Below are 22370 nucleotides of genomic sequence, written 5' to 3' on the forward strand. Positions count from 1 at the left end.
ATTGACTTTCTATGGATGCAAACAGAAGCCACAGGATAGCTTATGGGATTATGCCCTTAATCTACAGGAGGCGATGCGGGCCATTAAGCAGAGTGACCCCGACAGCATGCAAGATTAGGATAAGCTTTTGAAGGAGCGGTTCATTGAGGGGCTCCTGTGCAGTCACCAGCGGGGCCAATTGCACTTCCTGGCCATGCAGAATCCAGACTTGACTTTTGCGCAATTCAAGGATAAAGCTATCCAGGCGCTGCAGGAGCGACAACCCAGCCGCGCAGTACCACCCAGGCGTCCCGCTCTCACGTACCACCAGGAGGTGGCGTCGGATGCCCCAGTCGCCGCCGAGGCCGATGCCCAGAGCCTAGAGGACGACTCCCCTGCAGGGCTTCGCCTCCAGATGCAGGAGCTAACCAAGAGCGTTGCTGCCCTGGCCCGGACGGTGCAGTCCCTACAGGAGGCCCCCAAGGAGAAGATCCAGCTGGCCTCCAGACCAGAGGATGTCCCTTGGATGCGACAGAGGAGGACTCCGCCGACCAGAGGCCGGAACGACGACCGCTTCCACCAGGACGGACGACCCATCTGCCGCCGCTGTCACCAGGTGGGCCAACTTGCAAGGTACTGTCCTTTAAATGAGCAACCCCTGGGGCAAAGGGCCAACCCCCAGGAGTAGGACGGTCAGGCCCGCAGCATTGGAGAACCAAGTACATTGGAGGACGATGTTGATATTGATCGTCGAGAATGTAATCCCATGATGACTCTTGGTACTAATGTTATAGAAAATTGTCTTGCAGAAGTTATTGTTTTGTTGCAACAGGTGGCAGAAACCGCTGGCCACAGTGAGCACCGTGCCCTGCAGAAGGAAATCAGAGCTCTGATGCAGAGACAGCAGATAGAGCTGACTGGTGGTGAGATTGGTCGTGTCACTGTGAGTGATTCAAACCCCATCGCGATACTCCCCAGGAGTGAAATGTTAATATGGTGTCGGGCAGCCATAGGCCTCAGGGGAAAGGACTACCAGGCCTTGGTGGAACCCGTATATTGACAATAGGCCTACTATCCTGACAGCCCGGGGGTGGTCGACGTTCACCAGGGGAGGGTGCCTGTACGTGTCCTCAATTGTGGGGAGGAAGAAGCTCACCTCACCAAGTATGCCACGCTTGCCAAATTGTTCACTGTTAATAATAGTGTGATACAGACACCTGAACCCTTGGTCCCGTCAAACGTGGCGGAGGACAACGGTTCTGCAGAGCACTCGAAAGACTGGTGTCGGGAATTGCATGTGGGCACTGACTCTACCCCATCCCATCAAAAACAGGGGGCCTACTGGGTGGTACACGAGTACGAGCAGGTATTCAGCAAACACCCCTTAGATTTTGGGCAGGTGAAAGGGATCCAACATCATATCCCCACGGGAGATCACCGACCCATAAAAGATAGATATCGCCCTGTACCCCCAGCTCATTACCAGTGTGCCAAAGACATGTTGCGGGAAATGAAGGAGGCTGGGGTGGTGAGAGACAGCTGTAGCCCCTGGGCAGCTCCGTTAGTCCTTGTTAAAAAAAAAGATGGTATAATGAGGATGTGTGTTGATTACAGGCAGTTGAATCGCATTACACATAAGGACGCATACCCACTGCCCAGGATAGAGGAGTCTCTGGCTGCTTTAAAATCTGCTAACTATTTCTCTACCTTAGATCTCACCAGTGGGTACTGGCAGGTTCCTGTGGTGGAGGCAGACAAAGAGAAGACGGCCTTCACGACACCAATGGGTCTCTGCGAATTCAATTACATGCCCTTCGGATTGTGCAATGCTCCAGGGACGTTCCAGAGGATGATGGAGTGCTGCCTGGGACACATGAACTTTGAAACCGTGCTGCTGTATTTGGATGATGTTATTGTTTTCTCTAAGACCTATGAAGACCATCTGAAGCACCTGGCCGAGGTGTTTGAAGCTTTGTCCAACTTTGGCTTAAAGGTGAAACCGTCCAAGTGTCATCTGCTGAAACCTAAAGTGCAGAACCTGGGCCATGTGGTGAGCGCTGAAGGAGTGGCCCCAGACCCGGACAAGATCACGGTGATCAAGGACTGGCCAAAGCCCAGTGACCTCCACGAAGTCCGGCAGTTCCTCGGGTTGGTAGGCTATTACCGGAGGTTCATTAAGGACTTCACCAAGAAGGCCGCACCCTTGCAAAACCTGTTGGTGGGCCAACCAAAGAAGACCAAGGGGAGAAACACCCCATTTGATTGGAAAGAGGAGCTGGAGGGATCCTTCACTTGTTTGAAGTCGGCACTGACGGGCGAAGAGGTACTGGCCTACCCCGAATACGACCAGCCGTTTGTGCTGTACACGGATGCCAGCAATGTGGGATTGGGAGCCGTGCTGTCCCAGGTCCAGAAAGGCAAAGAGAGGGTGATCGCTTACGCCAGCAGGAAACTCCGTCCCACGGAAAGAAACCCTGACAACTACAGTTCCTTTAAGCTGGAATTCCTTGCCATCGTCTGGGCAGTGACAGAGAGGTTCAAACACTACCTGGCCTCCGTGAAATTCACCATCTTCACAGATAACAATCCGCTAACGCATCTGCATACTGCCAAACTCGGGGCCTTAGAACAGCGGTGGATGGCCCGGCTGTCCAACTACGATTTCACCATCAAGTACCGGGCAGGACACAAGAATGCCAATGCCGATGCCTTGTCCCGAATGCCCAATTTGCCAGAAACGGGAGAAGACTCGGAGGCACTTGAAGAGGTGGAGCTGCCTGCCTTCCATCGCCCCAAAGCCACTCAGAACTCTCATCATGTGAAGAACAGGCACAAGAACCAACCGGATGCCACGCTGAATCCCCTGCCCCATCACGGATGGGCGGAAACCCAGGATGGTGACCCCACGGTCCGTCGGGTGTAAGAGCTCTTGACGCAGGCAGGGTTGCACCCCGGCCCAGATGATCCCCAGGAGACCCAACAGCTGTGGAAGGGGAGAAGCAAACTGTTTATCCATGATGGCAAGCTGTGCCGGAGGAGCATCGACCCACGTACTCATGAATTGGTGTGGCAGATAGTGGTGCCAAGGCGAGATGCGCCCATGGTTCTGGGAGCCTACCACGATGGAGCCGGACACTTCGGATGGAGGAAGCTAGAGAGGCTACTCCGAGGGAGGTTCTATTGGATTGGCATGAAGAGAGCCATTGAGAAGTGGTGTCGGGAGTGTGGTCCATGTAACCTACGCAGGAAGGACCGTGGTAGTCAACGGGCTCCCCTGCGGCCTATCATCACCAAACGGCCGCTCGAACTGGTCGCACTGGATCATGTGAAGCTGACACCTAGCCGGTCAGGCTATATCTACGCTCTTACCATCGTAGATCACTACTCCAGATTTTTGGTGGTCGTACCTGTCAAGGATCTCACGGCCAGGACTGCCGCCAAAGCCTTCCAGCAGTACTTTTGTAGGCCCCATGGTTACCCGGAGAAGGTACTGACCGATCAGGGACCAGCATTCGAAGCAGAAGTGTTTCAAGAGTTCTGCCAACTGTACGGGTGTAAGAAGATCAGAACCACACCATACCACCCTCAAACCAATGGGATGTGCGAGAAGATGAACCAAGTGGTGATCGACTTATTGAAGACCTTACCCGTAGAGGAACGGAACATGTGGCCGACCAAGTTGCCTGACTTGGTGGATATGTACAACCACATCCCAGTAAATTCCACCAACTGCACTCCAGCGTACCTGATGCGAGGAAGGTCTAGCCAGTTACCTGTTGATCTGGACATGGGGGTCCTAGTCCCCGAAGATACCTCGTCGGATGCAGATTGGGATGCAGAAAGGCAGCGAATGTACCGCCAAGTACAGGAGTGCGTGGAAAGAAGTCTCGCCCAGGCTAGGCAAAAACAAGAAAGGGACTACAACCAGCATGCTCCTGCGATTCCCCTGTCACCTGGTGAGCAAGTACTCAAACGAAAGAGGAGGCTACACAAGCTCGACGACCAATGGGAAGCGGAACCGTATACCATCCTGCCATCCGATTTTGACAACACGAAGGTCTGTCTCATCAGCAAGGACGGAGGAGAGACCTCGACAGCGATATCCAGGGATCACCTTAAGGTCTGCCCCGATAAGTTGAGAGAGAGGGACACGGCCCCAGGAATCTCCCCACCGGTGGAAAAGGAGAAGATGATCCACACCGTCCTTGGAGACTTTCCCCAGTCCTGGACTCAGATAAATCAGGCCATCGTGGTACCTGTTCTAACGTTTCACCAGCCGGACCCACCAGAAACAATAGTGGTACCAGATCATCCAGCCCCGCTACCTCAACAAGCCCTACCTGAAGATGCCGCGCCGACTGTTGAACTGGCGAGTCCTGCCTCTGCTATCGGCGAGCCTGCCGTACCCACTGTTGCTAGTAGCAGCCCTGAGAGCTCTAGCCTGCCCGTGCTACCCAGACTCACTAGAAGTGTAGCTAGGAGGCAGTACACTACACCAGCGGTAGCAAGCATAGTGGGCCCGGCTAGGCCAGTATCAACCCCTGCGCTGCGAAGGTCCACGCGCAGCACTCAGAATCAAACTCCCCTCCGCTACAAAACTTGGAGGTATTAGTAAGGGCTGCTATGTAGTTGAAATTGTTTGTGTACATATCTTTTGTTACAGGTTGTAAAATGGACAATAGAGTAATGGACGGTGAATTGCTCAAAAACTTTCAAACGGGGGAACCCTTTGTTTACCCGGGGTCCCCGCTGTTTCAACCACTGAACTGAGAGGCATAAACTGTGCATGACCTAACTTTTGCAACGTTCAAGAGTCCTCACCTCCCATAAAGGGAAGCTCTGTTATGTTGGATTGTTTACAATATTTCAAAATGTGGTGTGTTTACTGTTAACATGTGTTGTTTTTTTTTGTTTTTTTCCCAGTCCGGGAGTACTCGATTTAACCGGGGAGGAGTGCAGCGCCCCAGAGTCCTGGTCGTTGCAGTAACGTCGCTCTGCCACTAAGGGAGGTGATGTTACGTCTGATTGCACTAAAGGAGTTCACCTGATCAGGTAACACACACTACACTTCACACTCCGGCCACCAGGGGGGGTGGTTCTATCTAGTAGGCCACTCCTCACACTCTGGTAAAACTGGGGGTTGGACAGGAAGACAGTGAGAAGTAAATGGGGAGAGCTGGAGAGAGGACCTGTCAGGGATGGGATCCTGGCAGACTCCTTAGAGCAGAACAAACCAGTGAGCAACGGGAATACAGTTAAGAGGCATTAGGACCAGAAGGAGTCGTGCTGTTAGACCGAGGCAACATCCTACTGAGGCACAACAGTCGGTGGCCGGAACGCCGAGCAAGTAAGAGACTCTAAGCCATACTGCAAACCACGGCCGGACAGCCAATTATAGGTTGGCTGTCTCACACAAATCACCTAAGCAGACACCGGAGGCAGCTGTGGGAGAGGGGCGACTCTAGGGTCCCGGAAGAACTCCAGGCCTACCCCGTCATACGGGTGCGTCCTACCATACCTTCTGGGGGACGGAGAGAACGAACATCAGAGACAGACAGAACCAGTTGTGAGGACTATCCCGGGAGCTCAGCAGGGAAGGACTACAACACACAGGCGCTAGAAGGTAGACACTGATTCCCACCTGTTAAGGGAACTCCTGATGTGCCTTCGGACCGGCCGGTCTCAGGCAGCCCTGTTGACAGCGTATTCCGGACTGAGGACCTTGATACCTTCAGTAAAGAGGTAAAAAGACTGCAACCTGGTGTCCTCGTTATTTTCCACAACCTACACTGCACCGCAACATCACCACCATACAACAACCCTTCCCCTGGACGTCCCATGCAGGCAGGACCACGGATCGGGTCTAGCCACCGTGACAACTCCAGAACAGAGACTCAGAGGCCCGGTACCGGGTACCCCTTGGCCCTGCGGCAGTGGGGGCGCTTCACTATGAAAAACTATATCTCTGATAGTCTACGCAAAGGTCACATCCATCCCTATGTCTCACCTGTGGCCGCGGGATTCTTTTTTGTCAAGAAAAAAGATGGTGGTTTATGCCGTGCCTCGATTTCGGGAAACTAAATGAAATTATGGTGAAAAATACCTACCCTCTCCCACTCATTCCTGATCTCTATAACCAATTGTCTGGGGCTAAGTGGTTTTCCAAACTTGATCTCAGGGGAGCACATAACCTTATCCGCATTCGGGAAGGGAATGAGTGTAAAACAGCATTTCTCACCTCCGAGGGTCTGTTTGAAGGGTCTTTCAGAACTTCATGAATGATGTTTTCTCTGATTTTATAGGGCGCTTTATGGTTGTATACTTGGATGCTATCCTTGTTTTCTTGCCTGACAAGGAATCCAACATTGGTCATTTACGGGGTAATTCTCTGTTCGCTAAACCCAAGAAATGTTTGTTTTGTGTCCAGGAGCTTTCCTTTCTGGGGATCATCCTTTCTGCCAATGGGTTTCGGATGGATCCTGGAAAGGTACAGGCCATTGTTGATTGGGTGCAACCCAGAGACCTCAAGGGTTTATAGTGTTTTCTGGGTTTTGCCAACTATTATCGAAAATTCATCAGAGGGTTTTCTCAGGTGGTCAAGCCACTCACCAATCTCACTCGCAAGGGGGCTGATCTCAAAGTTTGGTCACCCTTGGAAGTTGAAGCATTTTTTACTTCAAATAAGTGTTTTAAGTCTGCTCCTGTATTGGTTCAGCCCGATCCATCTGAACCGTTCATTGTAGAGGTGGATGCATCAGAGGTGGGAGTAAGGGTGGTGTTGTCTCAGGGACCCGTTACTTTGACCAATTTAAGACCATGTGCCTTTTTCTCCTGGAAGTTTTCTTCTGCAGAGAGGAACTATGACATTGGTAACCGGGAGTTATTGGCCATAAAATTGGCTTTTGAAGAATGGAGGCATTTTTGGAGGGGTCGGTTCATCAGATCATGGTGATCACGGAGAACTTGTCTTACATTGAGTCTGCCAAACGGTTGACTCCTAGACAGGCTAGGTGGTCGCTTTTTTTTCTCGTTTTCATTCTTCAATCACTTTTCGGCCTAGTTCTAAGAATGTCAAGGCTGATGCCTTATCTAGCAGTTTTGATCCGATATCACCCCCCGAACCTCCTTACTCCATTCTTCAGCATAGGGTGGTTGTTGCGGGGGTATCCTCTGAATTGGAACAGGAGATTCGGAAGGCTCAGTCTCTTGCTCCTTAAACTTTTCCTGATAATAAGCTTTTTGTCCCTGTTCAGTACCGGTTGAGGGTTCTCCGAGAGTTCCACGATTCTGCTCTCAGTGGACACCTGGGGATCTCTGCCACCCGGAAAGCCATTGCTAGGCTGTTTTGGTGGCCCTCCATGACCTCTGATATCACTGTGTTTGTGTCTGCTTGTGATACCTGTGCCTGTGCATGCTATGAGCTCCCATAACCGGCCGACCGGGGAATTGGTGCCATTGCCAATTCCAGATAGACCTTGGACTCATTTGCCCATGGATTTTATCACTGATCTCCCTCCTTCTAATGGCAAAACTGTAATCTGGGTAGTGGTTGACAGATTCAGTAAACAGGCAGATTTTGTACCTCTGGCAGGATTGCCTAATGCTGAAACACTATCTAAGCTGTTTGTTGAGCACGTTATATGGCTGCATGGCCTGCCTTTAAATGTGGTTTCTGATAGAGGGGTACAATTTGTGTCCAAAGTTTGGAGGGCATTTTGTAAAAGATTGGGGGTTTGCTTGACCTTCTCCTCTGCTTACCATCCTGAGACCAACGGTCAGACGGAGAGGACCAATCAGTCACTTGAACAGATTTTGAGGTGCCTTGCTATGTCTCAGCAGGATGATTTGTGTTCTTTGCTGCCCGTGGCTGAGTTTGCATTTAACAATTAACCAGTCCACGGGCACATCTCGATTCTTCTGTAACTATGGTTTTCACCCCCATTGTGGCAAATTTTCTAGGCTGGATTCGGGATGTCCAGGGGCTGATGCGATGGTGCAACGATTGAGGGAGGTGTGGAGGGAGGCCCAGAAGAACATTGGGGAAGCTCAGGGCAAACATAAACTTTTTGCAGATAAGCGACGGTCTGTAGGACCTATATTCCTGGTAGGAGATAAAGTGTGGTTGTCTAAGAGGAACATTCGTCTTAAGGCTCCTTCTGCTAAGCTGGGTCCCAGGTTTATTGGTCCTTACGAAATCATTGAGGTGGTCAAACCAGTTGCCTTTCGCTTACGGCTTCCTCCGTCGCTTCAGATCCCCAATGTGCTCCATAAGTCCTTTCGTAAGTCATTTGTACCATCCTCTGCTGGGCCTCCATCCCCTCCGCCTCCTGTCTCTGTGGATCGTCAGATCGAGTTTGAAGTGGAACGGATTGTGGATTCTTGCATGGTCCATAGTTCTCTTCAGTATTTGGTCCATTGGAGGGGTTACAATCCTGAGGATCGATCTTGGGTCCTGGCACAATCTGTCCATGCTGATAGATTGGTCCGGGCATTTCACGCACGTTATCCTGGGAAACCTGTGGGTCCGGTGGCCCCCCTTGAGAGGAGGGTGCTGTCATGATCCGTTCCAGGGTTTAGTCCTGTCTACTCTTTTTCTGAGCGGATCACATTAAGGGTTAACTTTGATCTGCCTCACTCTGGGTTCAGGTTTGACATTTAGCTCTCAAGCATCCTGCTTGTGGTGTCAGCTATAGTTCTGCCTTCGGCGTGTGAACCTGACTCTGGTAGCCCTTGATTTGTCCTGCTGTGATCCCTCACTTGCTCCATGTCTGTTGTCTTCCTCTGTCTGCCCTTTTCCCAGCGTTTTTTCTGCTTCTCGGTTTGATTATCTGGTTTCTGACTCGGCCTGTATTCGGACTCACTTCTGCTTTCTGTCTTTGTCTTATCCACTTCTGACCATTGCTGACCTGCCTGGCTTGCTCATGACCATGTATATTGTTTACTTCTTTTTGTACTTTGCCTCTGAACGTTTATTGACTCGGCTTGCCTGATCACTCTCTCGCCACTTGGTGGCGCCTGTGCTGTTGCTCTGTGGAGCTACTCTGTGTAAGCATTCTCACTTCCCTCTCAAGCTCCCTCTGGTGGAGGTTGCGTTACACTGCACTGCAGCAGCATTACAATTGTGTTGTTTATGTGTTCCCTTTTTTTGAGCAGTGTGCTTTCACTTTCTTTTAAATTCTTTGCCCGTCTTACTGTTAGTGATGATCTGGGTGAAATGATATTCTCAATTTTGGGTTCAGTTAGCAAAACATTCCAAGTTTTGTCTAGCAAGACATACAGAACCTTCCATTGATCATAATTAAGGATGAGTAAACTTGCTAGGTGATACTTGGTTATCACTCGAGTATCATGGTGCTCGCATGTGCTCGTTACCCAGCGAGCAATGGGCAGTGATCGAATTCAAACTCAAATCTGTCCTGTTACGCAGCCAATTAGCATGCGGAGATTGCCTGTGAGTCACTGTAGTGCCATAGCCATCTTGGTAGTGGCATTAGTGTGATTGGCTGGCCATTGCACAGCTCTGTGACAGTTCATATTGGTGGGAGAGAGTGCTTGTGCAGGTGGAGGGCCCCCAGACGCAGGGCCGCGGGGCACTCGGTACCGGGCCTCTCTGTCTCGGTCTTGGGGTTGTCACGGTGGCCTGACCTGGTCCGTGACCCTGCTAAGGGGCGTCCAATTAAAGGTGGTGGTGGATGGTGCGATGAAATAACGAAGACACAGGGTTGCAGTCTCTTTACCTCTTTACTGTAGGCTTCAGGATCCGCAATCCGGAGCACTGCTAACAGGGCTGGCTGAGACCGGCCGGTCCAAAGGCTACCGGTGCAGGTAGCAATAAATGACGAGGACACAGAGTTGCAGTCTCTTTACCTCTTTACTGAAGGCTTCAAGGTCCTCAATCCAGAGTACGGTTAACAGGGCTGTCTGAGACCGGCCTGTCCGATGGCACCTCCAGAGTTCCCTTTGCAGGTGGAAATCAGTGCCTACCTTCTAGCGCCTGTGTGTTGTAGTACTTCCCTGCTGATCACCACGGGATAGTCCTCACAACTGTTGTGTCTGTTCCTGATGTTCTTTCTCACAACTCTCGTTTCCATTCTGATGTTCGTTCTCTCTGTCCCCCAGATGATTTGGCTAGGATGCACCCGTATGACCCTAGTGTCGCCCCTCTCCCACAATTGCCTCCTATGTCTGCTTAGGTGATTTAGGTGAGACAGCCAACCTATAATTAACTGTCCTGCCGTTGGTTTGAAGTAATGCTTGGAGCCTAATACTTCCTCGGCGTTCCGGCCACCGGCTATGTGCCTCAGTAGGATGTTGCCTCGATCTTACGGCACGACTCCTACTGGTATTATCTCCTTTTTGCTGTGATCTCTTTTCTCACTTCTCCACAATAAACCTCGCTTCTTGTCCTTTCTTGAGATACCGCCGCAATGTAGTGCAGGCGCGGTTCCTTAATGTTCTGTCTTGTTCACTAGGTCTCTGTCAGGATCCCACCCCTGACAGGGACCCCCCTGAAACTTCCCCCACAACACCCTCTGCCACAGGATGTTGCCTGGTTCCAACCCAGTCAGCTTCTCTCTAACTTCCTATCCAACCCCCAGTTTTACCAGATTGTGAGGAGTGGCCTAATACATAGAACCCTTTGCTCCCCATGGAGGCCAGACTGTGAAGTGTATTGGTGCCTGTGATACCTGGTCAGGTGAACTCCTTCAGTGCAATCAGACGTACAGTCACTCCCCTTAGTGGCAGAGCGATGTTACTGCAACGACCAGGTCTCTGGGGCGCTGCACAGGCGTGTGTGCACAGTATAAGAATCGGAGACCTGTAATGTTGATACTCGTGCTGAAGCAGAATCATCATTCTAAAAGCCCTTGTCAAGTCTAATCCTTTGCTTTGATGTTTGTATCACGTACATTCTACATTAAGTGTAGGGAGTAGTGGAGAATTTCAGGAGCAGGGATAGTGACAGAATACAGTCTGTTGAAAGGGATTAGGACTGTGCAGTCCATTGGAAAATATGTAGCTGCAACCTATTTGTTCTGGGTGACAAAAAGTAGTATATTTTGATCTATCAAGTATTACGTGCTTTGAGGTCCTTTTTGTGTTATATAACACACCCAAAAATCATTGAAAAATTTTCCTGGGTTACATTACTCAGTCATACACTTTTCTGTAGTGTGAAGTACATTTCTGTGATTTATAAAACTGAGAAAAAGCTTTTAAAAATTTTGTAGGGTTCCATTTCTCAGCCGTACAGTGTTGCGTGGTCTGGGAACATTTCTGTAATCTCTAAAACTGAGAAAAAGCTTTTAAAAATGTTGTAGGGTTCCATTTCTCAGCCATACAGTGTCATGTGCCCTGGAAACATTTCTGTGACCTCTAAAACTGAGAAAAAGTTTTTATAAATTTTGTAGGGTTACATTTCTCAGCCATACAGTATTACGTGGTCTGGGTACATTTCTGTGATCTATAAACTTAAAAAAAACATTGAAACATTTTTCTGTATTGAATTTGATTGTCATCCATACACTTTTGCGTTCTTTCTGTTACATTATGGTGGAGCAGGAGACCATTTTTTTTCTTTTATTAAAAATAAACTTGGTTTTAAGAGTACTAGCAATTACAAAATGCATAAGGCATGCATTATGGGATGGGAAAGTGGAAGTTCTTATAATGGTGCACGCAGATGCCGAGGACGTGGGGCAGGTGTGATTATGCCTGCTGCTGGATCACAAGAAGCATGCCCATCCACAACACATAGCTTCATGTCCTACTTTGCAGGGAGGCACAGTACACCACTTCTGAAGCCAAAGTAGTGTGAACAGGTGGTTAGTTGGATAGCAGATAATGCTTTCATCAGACTTGGCAGCACCATCCATTCTTGCACACGGTCCAGCCTCACCAGCCTACAGTCTGGATCATTTAATCCTCACTCTGATCCTCTTTTCTACCTCCATGTTGAGTCACAGGAGACTTGTGATCCCACACTAAAACACTCTGCAGAGCTGTGTACAACATAATTTCTTGATTGTGGCCTGTCAACTTTCCTGCTCCAAGAGGGACAGGAGAGCATGCTGTTTAGTGATGCATAAACCTTTGAGCATCCATGGCCATGAGAACATAGCGGCAGGGAATGGCAAATTTTTGTGTAAGGAGGAAGATGATAAGACACAGTGGGCGCTAAGTCTTGTTGTCATGAAGTCAGGAGGAACAGGGTGTGGTGATGGAAGGTGAGGTGGTGGATGACGAAGTCACCGACCCAACCTAGGAAGCTGGCATGCAGAGCTAGACCAACAGCGCTGTAGAGGAGACATTGACAGCACTGAAACAGAGAGAAAGAGGCAGTGGGGTAACCAGACAGAGAAGGCAGGAATCTGCTCCGTAGAGCACCGACACTCGTGAAGTTAGTTGTTCCCCAGTTTGGAACTTTTTTAAAAAGAGTTCTGAGACTAACAAAATGGCCATTTGCAACCTGTGCCATGCCAAGATCAGCAGAAGCATGACCACTAAGAACCTAACCACCGCTAACATGATCAGGCACATGCCATCTAAGCACCCGATTCTGTGGGCCGAATGCCTGGATTCAGAATTGGTGCCAGCGGGTGACACCACTGCCCTTTCCCCTGTGCTATGTTTTGTGCTGTGTTCCCAATCCCCTTTCTGTGACACTGGCACAGATGCCTCTCACCCTGCAGCTGTCGTTGCACTTTCCGAGGCACCATCATTAGACAATTTTCAAATCCTTGTAACAGCACAGCGTTCAGCTATCACTACCTTAGGCCTTGGAACTAAAAAGAAAGTTCCCAGCCACCCACCCACCCACAGGCTCAAATGCTAAACGGACACTTTTCCAGGCTGGTTGCCGTGGAAATATTGCCATTTAGTCTGGTAGACACGAAGGATTTCTGCAGAATAATATCCTTCCATCGGTACCCGGTCCTCAGCCGCCACTTTTTCTCCTGGTGTGGCATCCCTGCCTTGCACTAGCACATGTCCAGGAACATCACCCGTGCCCTTACCAATGCATTGTTCACTTCCACTTCACAACCAGATTTGCCAGAGTTTTTGGTCACGGTGTAGAAGGGAGGACAGGGATGCTGAAGTACTGGGTCCGGAACTGTTGGAGCCACACCTCCTGTTGCCTGAGGGAATGCAATTGCAGCCGGAGCGAAACAGTAACCTAGGTGAAGGGGGCATGACCAGAGACAGGGAGGAAAAAGTTCTGTCGGAAACAGGAAGGGTGTTCCCACCAGATCGCTGAGCCGGTGCAGATCGCCACCGCGGTGAGGAGTACGTTAGGCCGCAGTGTGCAGAGACGGGGCGGCTGCATGAAAGACTTATTGATATCAGTGGCCGTGCCAGGCAATGCGCTCCAGGAAGAGCATTGCAGCGTGGACGTCTGGGTGACGGCTGACAGACAGAGGAGCGCACGCCAAGCTAAGCCGTGTAGAGCAGCCATCCAAGTGCCGGCGGCTGCCCAGAGAGCCACATGCCGAGCTGAACCTTGCGGAGAGCTTTATCCTTTTGCTCCAAAGTTATAGGGGCTCAGCGGGCAAAACCAGAGACCGCCCGCTGCCGCCAGAAGCAGGATTGTGTATAGGGCGAAAACGCCTGAAGACGCCACGTTGACCGCTGCTGGCATTCTACCATCCTCAGGACCTCCAGCAAGGGATGAGCTGTGAAGCCACAATAAGTGAAACTGTTAACAAAAGACTGTCTACTTAACCACTTGTTATAATGTTTAACTGTTGCATTCCCTTTGTTTTGACTATTATCTCCCCGCGAGGAGATCCTTACTGTTAAGAGATTAAATATAGTTAAACTCTGTCCTGCAGCATTTGTGTTACTGCATCCCAGTACCTACTTATTACAATGGTACGCTGCATCAGAGCCCATTTCTGCAAGTTGGCTACAGCTCACCGACTAGTGTGCAACATGCCCACACCCTGGAACACCACACTGCACACGCTGGGAAGGCACAGTAGAGGCCAGTTGGTGAGTACCAGCTTCAATAGACCAGGTATTCTGGTCAGACTCTGCACAAAACAACTGAAGAGTGGGCATGGATGTCTGACATTTTGTGGTTCTCCAAGACTTTGTGAACTCCACAAACATGGTGAGTGGCGATGATGCCATAGTCAGCTGAATGATCCCGCTTCTGTGCCTACTTAAACAGTTGCTGCTTACAAATAAAAATGAAGCTATGCATGCAGACCAGGTGGGAGATAAAGGAAGACATAAGACAGAGAGATTCTACCCAGCCCAGCCTCATCTCATCTGCTAAGCATGGATTGGGTAACAATGAGGAGGTGGACACTGAGGATGAGGAAGAAGAGAAACAAAAGCTGGTGGCTAGCTCAACAGAGGCTAGTACTCACACTATCTTTGTCCCATCTCTCTGTTGTGGATGGGCTGAGTATTGGGTGCAGATTTGATTAGCTTACCTTGAGTTCCCTTATCTAAATCATCTATAAAAATGTTGAATAACACTGAGGCCACGACTGAGCCTTGTGGTACCCCACTTGAAACACTTTTCGAATTGAATGTACAACCATTTATTACTATTCTTTGAGTACGATCACTGAGCCAGTTATGAATCCGCCTAGTCGTATCCTTGTCATACTTGGTCATTTTTTCAATAAGGATAGTATGAGATACTTTATCAAATGCTTTGCTGAAGTCGGGATGTACTATACCTACTGCATTTCCCTGATCCACCCAGTAAGTGATTCCATCATAGAAGAAATTACATTTGTCTAGCATGACTTGTTTGCTACAAACCCATGCTGGCTCTGGTCAATTGCTGTATTCTTAGCCAAGTATTTACATACATGCTGTATATTAATTTGTTCAAATATCTTTTCTGGTATAGAAGTAAGGCTAACTGGCCTCTAATTTTGTAATTTCCTGGCTCTGTCTTCTTTCCTTTTGATAAATAGGGACAACAATAGCCTTTCTCAAATGTTCTGGGACTTCTCCTGTTTTCAAGGATTTTTCAAAGATTCTGGCTAGTGGTTCTGCAATTTTCTCTGCTAACTGTAATGCCACTGGGTTTATACCTTGTTTCTTCAGCGTTACTTTTGCATGTCTCCGCTTTAACCCTTGCTCCTCTCCCCCTAACTTGCAGGGAGACTGTAGTCTGTTACCTATATGGATGCGGCTCAGTTCCCTGTGCTGTTGCGTAGCTGTACATGTGCTGTGATGTCTTTGCTCTACTACATGACCACTCGCAATGCGGTCCCTGGATGCCGCTGCGGAAGCTATCCACGGCTTGCAAGGTCCTCTGCAGCTGGTGCATGACTTTCCACGTGTGTTCAGGCTAGCAGTCACTGCCAGGTGCCCTAAGCCACAGTTCCTGTGCTGTCTGTGCTGTAATCGTTTCTGTTTGTGCTTAGGGTGCGCGTGGCCACACCTACCCTGCTTTTATTAGGGTTTGAGTGTGCACCTGTGTTGCTTCTTCAGCCTATTGCTGAGGGGCAGCTCCTATATAAACTCCCTCTTAACTGTTGGGCATCGCCAGAGCATTGCATTGTGTTTCTGTGTCTTGCCTTGTGAGTTAGGTATCCAGCTCCCGTTCTGTCTGCAGTATGTTCTGGGAGAGCTGATACCTGTCTTCCGCCTGTTCTGGGGGCAGAGTACCCAGACCTGCCTATCCTGGAGGCTGCATATCCAGTACCTGACCCTGTCTGAATTGTGTCCTCTGTTATGTTCCTAAAGTACTTTTGTGTCTGACACCCCGTACCCAGTGACTGAACTTCCTGGGCTCATCTTTTAAAGATGGAGTCTGTTGTTTATGCTGAGCCCTTACTATGCTGTGCTCAGCCTGTTATGCGGTGCTAGCCCCATCTGGCCCAGGTCCAGTCTGGCGGTTCTTGCACCATCACGCTTGAGTTCCTTCCTAGGTCCGATGCCCAGAGCCTGACTGCCGTAGCTAGGAGCCTGATGACCACCGCTACCTGATCCTGTGTCCGATGTCCTGATGCCCTGGGCTGCCACGCCAGTGTCCCAGATGTCTATCCGTATTCCTGATGTCCTGATGCCCTGCCTATGTCCTGATGTCCTTCCTGTGTCCGATGTCCTGATGCCCTGGGCTGCCACGCCAGTGTCCCAGCCGATGACCTGGGCTGCCACACCAGTGTTCCGGATGTCTATTCTGATGTCCAGCCTGTGTCCTGATGTCCAGCCTGTGTCCTCATGTCCAGCCTGTGTCCTTATGTCCAGCCTGTGTCCTGATGTCCAGCCTGTGTCCTGATGTCCAGCCTGTGTCCTGATGTCCTGTCTGTATCCTGATGCCCAGTCTGTGTCCGATGTCCTTATGTCCAGCCTGTGTCTGGTGTCCTGATGTCCTGCCTGTGACCCGATGTTCCACCGGTTCCCCGGGGTCCACCCTGTGTTGATGTCTGTCCTGGGTCGGTGTCTGATGTTCTCCTGCTGAGCCTGTGCTACGCCTGAGGCCTGAGAGAGGCCGTCCTAGTAAGCCCGTGCCAGATGACCCTGGACTACATCAACCCGTGATGTCCTCCTGCTTTCATCTGTTATCCTGAGACGTGTACCCTACTCTGATGTGTGGAATCGGGATCCTGACATCATTGTTTTGTTATGTACTGTGTTTTCATTTAAGTAAACTTTGTTTCTTCATACCTGAAGTTGTGCGGTGTAATCTTGTTCTGCATATTGCCATCTTGTTCACATGCTCAGCTGCCACAGACCCTGCTCGCTGCCCTTAACTAGTCTGGGTAGGTCCAGGTTACTCTATGTGGTCCAGTGGGTCCACATGGCGTTCCCATTTGGAACGCTCGCCGACGTCATCATGGTTTGGCGACGTGGGGGTATTGGCTCGGCCGCGTTTACGGTCACAGCCGTAACACTAACTCTTTGAGTACCCTATGATGTAATTAATCTGGACCAGGAGATTTAAATTAATTTAAATTAGCTAAGTTATCCCTCATCATCTCTCTGTTTATAGATATTGTGGATTCTTTTATTTCTTTAATAGCACCGAGAAGATCAGTTGATGTTACAATTGCTTTCTTAGAGAACACAGATGCAAAATAGGAATTTAAAAGTTTAGCCTTCTTAACATCATTTTTGACCACTCAACCATTTTCATCCTATAAAAATCCTATAGCATCTTTGACTTTTCTTTTGCTTTTGAAAATACTTTTTTACTGCTTTTGGTCTCCCTTGCAAGCCTCCCTTCATTACTGGCTTTAGCTCTTCTTTTCTTTAGACATGGAGAAGGTGTACTCTGAAAAAGGGGCATGACTATGAGAAAAAAAATGTCAGCCCACGTTGCAATCTGTTACTTAAACAGCTTGCTGAAAACTGGAAAGTATGGATAAGTGAAATAACATTATCTTTATGGTGTATTACCATAATATTCCACCCATTCAAGAATTTCTATCAGATTCTTCCCATCTATATATTGCAGCAGACATTAGGAAATTATGTGATGGAGCTCAGGGGATTAGGGCAATTTTGTAGTATGGTGTCCTATTATTCTAAATGGTGGCTCCCAATTTCAGTTTCTGGATTTTATAGTAGAATCTTGCTCAGAGGGGAGCATTGGGGGACAAGAAGATTTGTAAAAAGTATAAAGTGGCTGCCACATATTAATTTTTCAGGAGTGCAGTACTCCCTAGACTCCTGGCTTCTTGCCTGCGGAAGAGGGTGGTACACTCCTGATGATTGACAGTTCATGTTGCGGCATGTCTCTGCCACTGACCAAAACTGTGAGCTTTCTGTTGCTGCTATATGAGGCTCTTTTGCCTTCTCCGGGACTTCTTTACCCTTAGCAGCAACACTGAAGCAAGGTGGATCCAATGATCTGGTTAATTTTAGGGTAGTGCTTGCAAACTTAGTAGCACAAAGTATGCTAATTACTAAACTGAGCTACTTGCCTAGGAGAACTGCCACCACGGATAGGCTGCAGAGGTGGCCAGAAACTTTGGCAACGAGTAGTAAACAATAAAATTAAAATTCCTTTAATTCTTTAGAATGGAGAAAATTTTTATTAAAAGATAAAATACAAAGTTACTCGTTTTTACAAGCACTTTGCAATTTTACCCATTTAAGATAAGACAGAGACAACATCTTTAAATAGCGAATACTACTAAAACTCCTATGTAAGCACCAAAGTCTGGATAAAAGTAATGATTTTGCCATGCCTGCTTGTCACTGGCTTACATCTGTATAACAGTGTGTCGCAGTGCAGTGGTCTAATCATAGCAACAGCTTTTTCCTTGATGATATACAGATCTGCCTGATATATCCTCCTCATCCCTGAGTGTGAGAACAACACAACATGAAAGCAGCAGGTGATTTTTTTATCCTAAACCAATTTCTTGCATATTTCATAAATTGCTTTATTTAGAAGCTTGAAGCAAATAGAAGTTTCTCTTAAAGAAATAAAGCGGTTGACCCTTTTCATTTAATCTGTTAATATCATGTAAAAATAAACAAATCTGACAAAATACAAAATAATTTCCAGATATTTTAATAAATCTTTCATACAGAGTATGATATTGAAGTCTAGCTCCTAGCCCAGAGATGGGGAGCACTGCTGCCTCCATAAATCCAGCTCCCTGGATCACCCATTTACTACAAAAAGAAGCTTCGATTGCTACTCATTTCTTTTGCAGTATTCACATCAGGGTAATTGTGGACCTACATGATACATGCCATCCATCCATGTAATTTATGGTCATCCCCACACCAAGTAAGGAACTGTTCATCTCCTCTTCAATCCTCCCCATCCATCTCACCTCCTCCTCAGAACTGTTCCTTAACATACAATCCTCTGTCTCAAAGCACAGGCAGCCCCCTCACGCTCTCTCCTGCTCCCACCTGCTAACACTATCTCTGCTCCTTCTCACTGCTGGTGATATCTCTCCAAATCCTGGTCCTCCTCACCACATTCCCACAGTCATTTCTACCTCCCATCCACACTCCATCACAAACTTCCGTAACCTCTCTAACCTTATACCCATTCGCCCAGCCCCCGCTTCCCCAGTCCCACTAACAGGAGCTCTATGGAACGCTCGCTCTGTCTGTAACAAGCTTTCCTACATCCATGATCTTTTTGTTACTACCAAACTTTCCTTCCTCGCCATCACCGAAACCTGGCTCACCCCTTCTGACACAGCCTCTCCTGCTGCACTCTCTTACGGTGGCTTCCACCTTTCTCACACACCCCGCCCCAGCAGCAAGCATGGTGGAGGAGTTGGTTTTCTCCTGTCAGATAACTGCTCCTTCACCCCAATCCCACTGCCACCCTCTGTTACCCTCCCTTCCTTTGAGGTGCACTCTGTGCGCATCTACTCCCCCTCCAACCTCCAACTGGCTGTCATTTACCGCCCCCCAGGGCCAGCCACCATCTTCTTTGACCACTTCACCACCTGGCTACTTCATTTCCTTTCTGCAGACATCCCCACTATCATCATGGGCGATTTCAACATCCCCATTGACACTTCCCTCTCAGCTGCCACTAAACGTCTATCTCTCTCTTCCTCCTTCGGCCTCACTCAATGGTCTTCTGCAGCCACTCACAAAGATGGTCACACACTGGACCTCATCTTCACCCGCCTCTGCTCCCTATCTAACCTCTCTAACTCACCTTATCCTCTCTCTGACCACAAACTTCTCACATTCTCATCTCTCTTCACTCCATGTCTAGAGTCCCCACCCCACAAACTTTCACACCCTTGCAGAAATCTTAAACATCTTGACCTACATTCATTCTCTGAATCCCTCCTCCCTCTCACAGACATAAGTTCCATACACAACGCGGATGACGCTGCCGCTCTATATAACACCACAATAGCTGTAGCTTTGGAATCTGCTGCCCCACTTACACATACCAAAGCTTGCAAAATCAACAGACAGCCCTGGCACACCAGCCTGACCAAAGAACTGAGGCGAGCTTCCAGGGCTGCTGAGCGCAGATGGAAAAGATCCCACTCCAACGACCACTTAATCGCATTCAAACAGTCCCTCACTACTTTCAAGACCGCACTCGCCACAGCTAAACAAACCTACTTCTCATCTCTCATATCCTCCCTGTCTCACAACCCTAAACAGTTATTCAACACCTTCAATTCTCTCCTCCGTCCCCCAGCACCTCCTCCCTCCTCACTTATCTCTGCTGAAGACTTTGCCTCATTCTTCAAGCAGATTGATAACATCAGAGACAGTTTTGGTCAACAAGCCCCAGAGCTGTTGTGAATTTGGATTCTGGGCTCCCCCGGTGGCTACTGGTGGAATTGAACTGGTGTCTTCATCTTCTATGTTCACCTGTTCCCATCAAGATGTGGGAGTCGCTATATAACCTTGCTGCTCTGTTAGTTGCTTGCCGGTCAACAATGTTATCAGAAGCCTCTCTGTGCTTGTTCCTGCTCCTAGACAACTACTAGATAAGTTGGACTCTTGTCCATGTTTGTTTTTGCATTTTTGTTCCAGTTCACAGCTGTAGTTTTGTTACTGTGTCTGGAAAGCTCTTGTGAACAGGAATTGCCACTCTGGTGTTATGAGTTAATGCCAGAGTTTTAAAGTAATTTCTGGATGGTGTTTTTGATAGGGTTTTCAGCTGACCATGAAAGTGTCCTTTCTGTCTTCTGCTATGTAGTAAGTGGACCTCAAATTTGCTAAACCTATTTTCATACTACGTTTGTTATTTCATCTCAACTCACCGCCAATACATGTGGGGGGCCTCTGTCTCCTTTCGGGGTATTTCTCTAGAGGTGAGCTAGGACTAATATTTTCCTCTGCTAGCTTTATTTAGTCCTCCGGCTGGTGCTGGGCATCTAGAATCAACGTAGGCATGCTACCCGGCCACTGCTAGTTGTGCGTTAGGTTTAGTTCATGGTCAGCTCAGTTCCCATCTTCCAAGAGCTAGTTCCTATATATGCTTATGCTATGTTCTCTTGCCATTGAGATCATGACAGTTTGACCGGCCCTCAAAGTGTTAATTGTTTGGGCTGAAGCAGGAGAAAAAGAAGTGTTGAAGGGAAATTTTTTTTTTTTTTTTTTTTCCCCCTCAGAGTTTTGCTGCCTAGCCCTTAATTGCTGTCTAGCTGCTTCTTACCTCCTCTTAACCCTTGAATGGCTCTGTGTCCACCTGTTTGTAATGGATCTTCAGAGTGTAACTGCAGGTTTGAATAATCTCGCCACGAAGGTACAAAATTTGCAAGATTTTGTTTGTCATGCACCTGTATCTGAGCCGAGAATTCCTTTGCCGGAATTTTTCTCGGGGAATAGATCCGGGTTTCAGAATTTTCGAAATAATTGCAAATTATTTTTGTCCCTGAAATCTCGCTCTGCCGGAGACCCTGCACAGCAGGTCAGGATTGTGATTTCCTTGCTCCGGGGCGACCCTCAAGACTGGGCTTTTTCATTGACACCAGGGGATCCTGCGTTGCTCAATGTGGATGCGTTTTTTCTGGCCTTGGGGTTGCTTTATGACGAACCTCATTTGGAGCTTCAGGCAGAAAAAACTTTGATGTCCCTATCTCAGGGGCAAGATGAAGCGGAAATTTACTGCCAAAGATTCCGTAAATGGTCTGTGCTTACTCAGTGGAATGAGTGCGCCCTGGCGGCGACTTTCAGAGAGGGTCTCTCTGATGCCATTAAGGATGTTATGGTGGGGTTCCCTGTGCCTGCGGGTCTGAATGAGTCCATGACAATGGCTATTCAGATCGATAGGCGTTTGCGGGAGCGCAAACCAGTGCACCATCTGGCGGTGTCCACTGAGAAGTCGCCAGAGAGTATGCAGTGTGATAGAATTCTGTCCCGAAGCGAGCGGCAGAATTTTAGACGGAAAAATGGGTTGTGTTTCTACTGTGGTGATTCTACTCATGTTATATCAGCATGCTCTAAGCGCACTAAAAAGCTTGGTAAATCTGTTTCCATTTGCACCTTACCGTCTAAATTTATTCTATCTGTGACCCTGATTTGCTCTTTGTCATCTATTACCACGGACGCCTATGTCGACTCTGGCGCCGCTTTGAGTCTTATGGATTGGTCCTTTGCCAAACGCTGTGGGTATGATTTAGAGCCTTTGGAGACTCCTATTCCTCTGAAGGGGATTGACTCCACCCCATTGGCTAATAATAAACCACAATACTGGACACAAGTAACTATGCGTATTAATCCGGATCACCAGGAGATTATTCGCTTTCTGGTGCTGTATAATCTACATGATGATTTGGTGCTAGGATTGCCTTGGCTGCAATCTCACAACCCAGTCCTCGACTGGAGAGCTATGTCTGTGTTGAGCTGGGGATGTAAGGGGGCTCATGGGGATGTACCTGTGGTTTCCATTTCATCATCCATTCCCTCTGAAATTCCTGAGTTCCTGTCTGACTATCGTGACGTCTTTGAAGAATCCAAGCTTGGTT

The sequence above is a fragment of the Ranitomeya variabilis genome, chromosome 3 (genome assembly GCF_051348905.1).
Source record: "Ranitomeya variabilis isolate aRanVar5 chromosome 3, aRanVar5.hap1, whole genome shotgun sequence".
Taxonomy (NCBI): Eukaryota; Metazoa; Chordata; class Amphibia; order Anura; family Dendrobatidae; genus Ranitomeya; species Ranitomeya variabilis.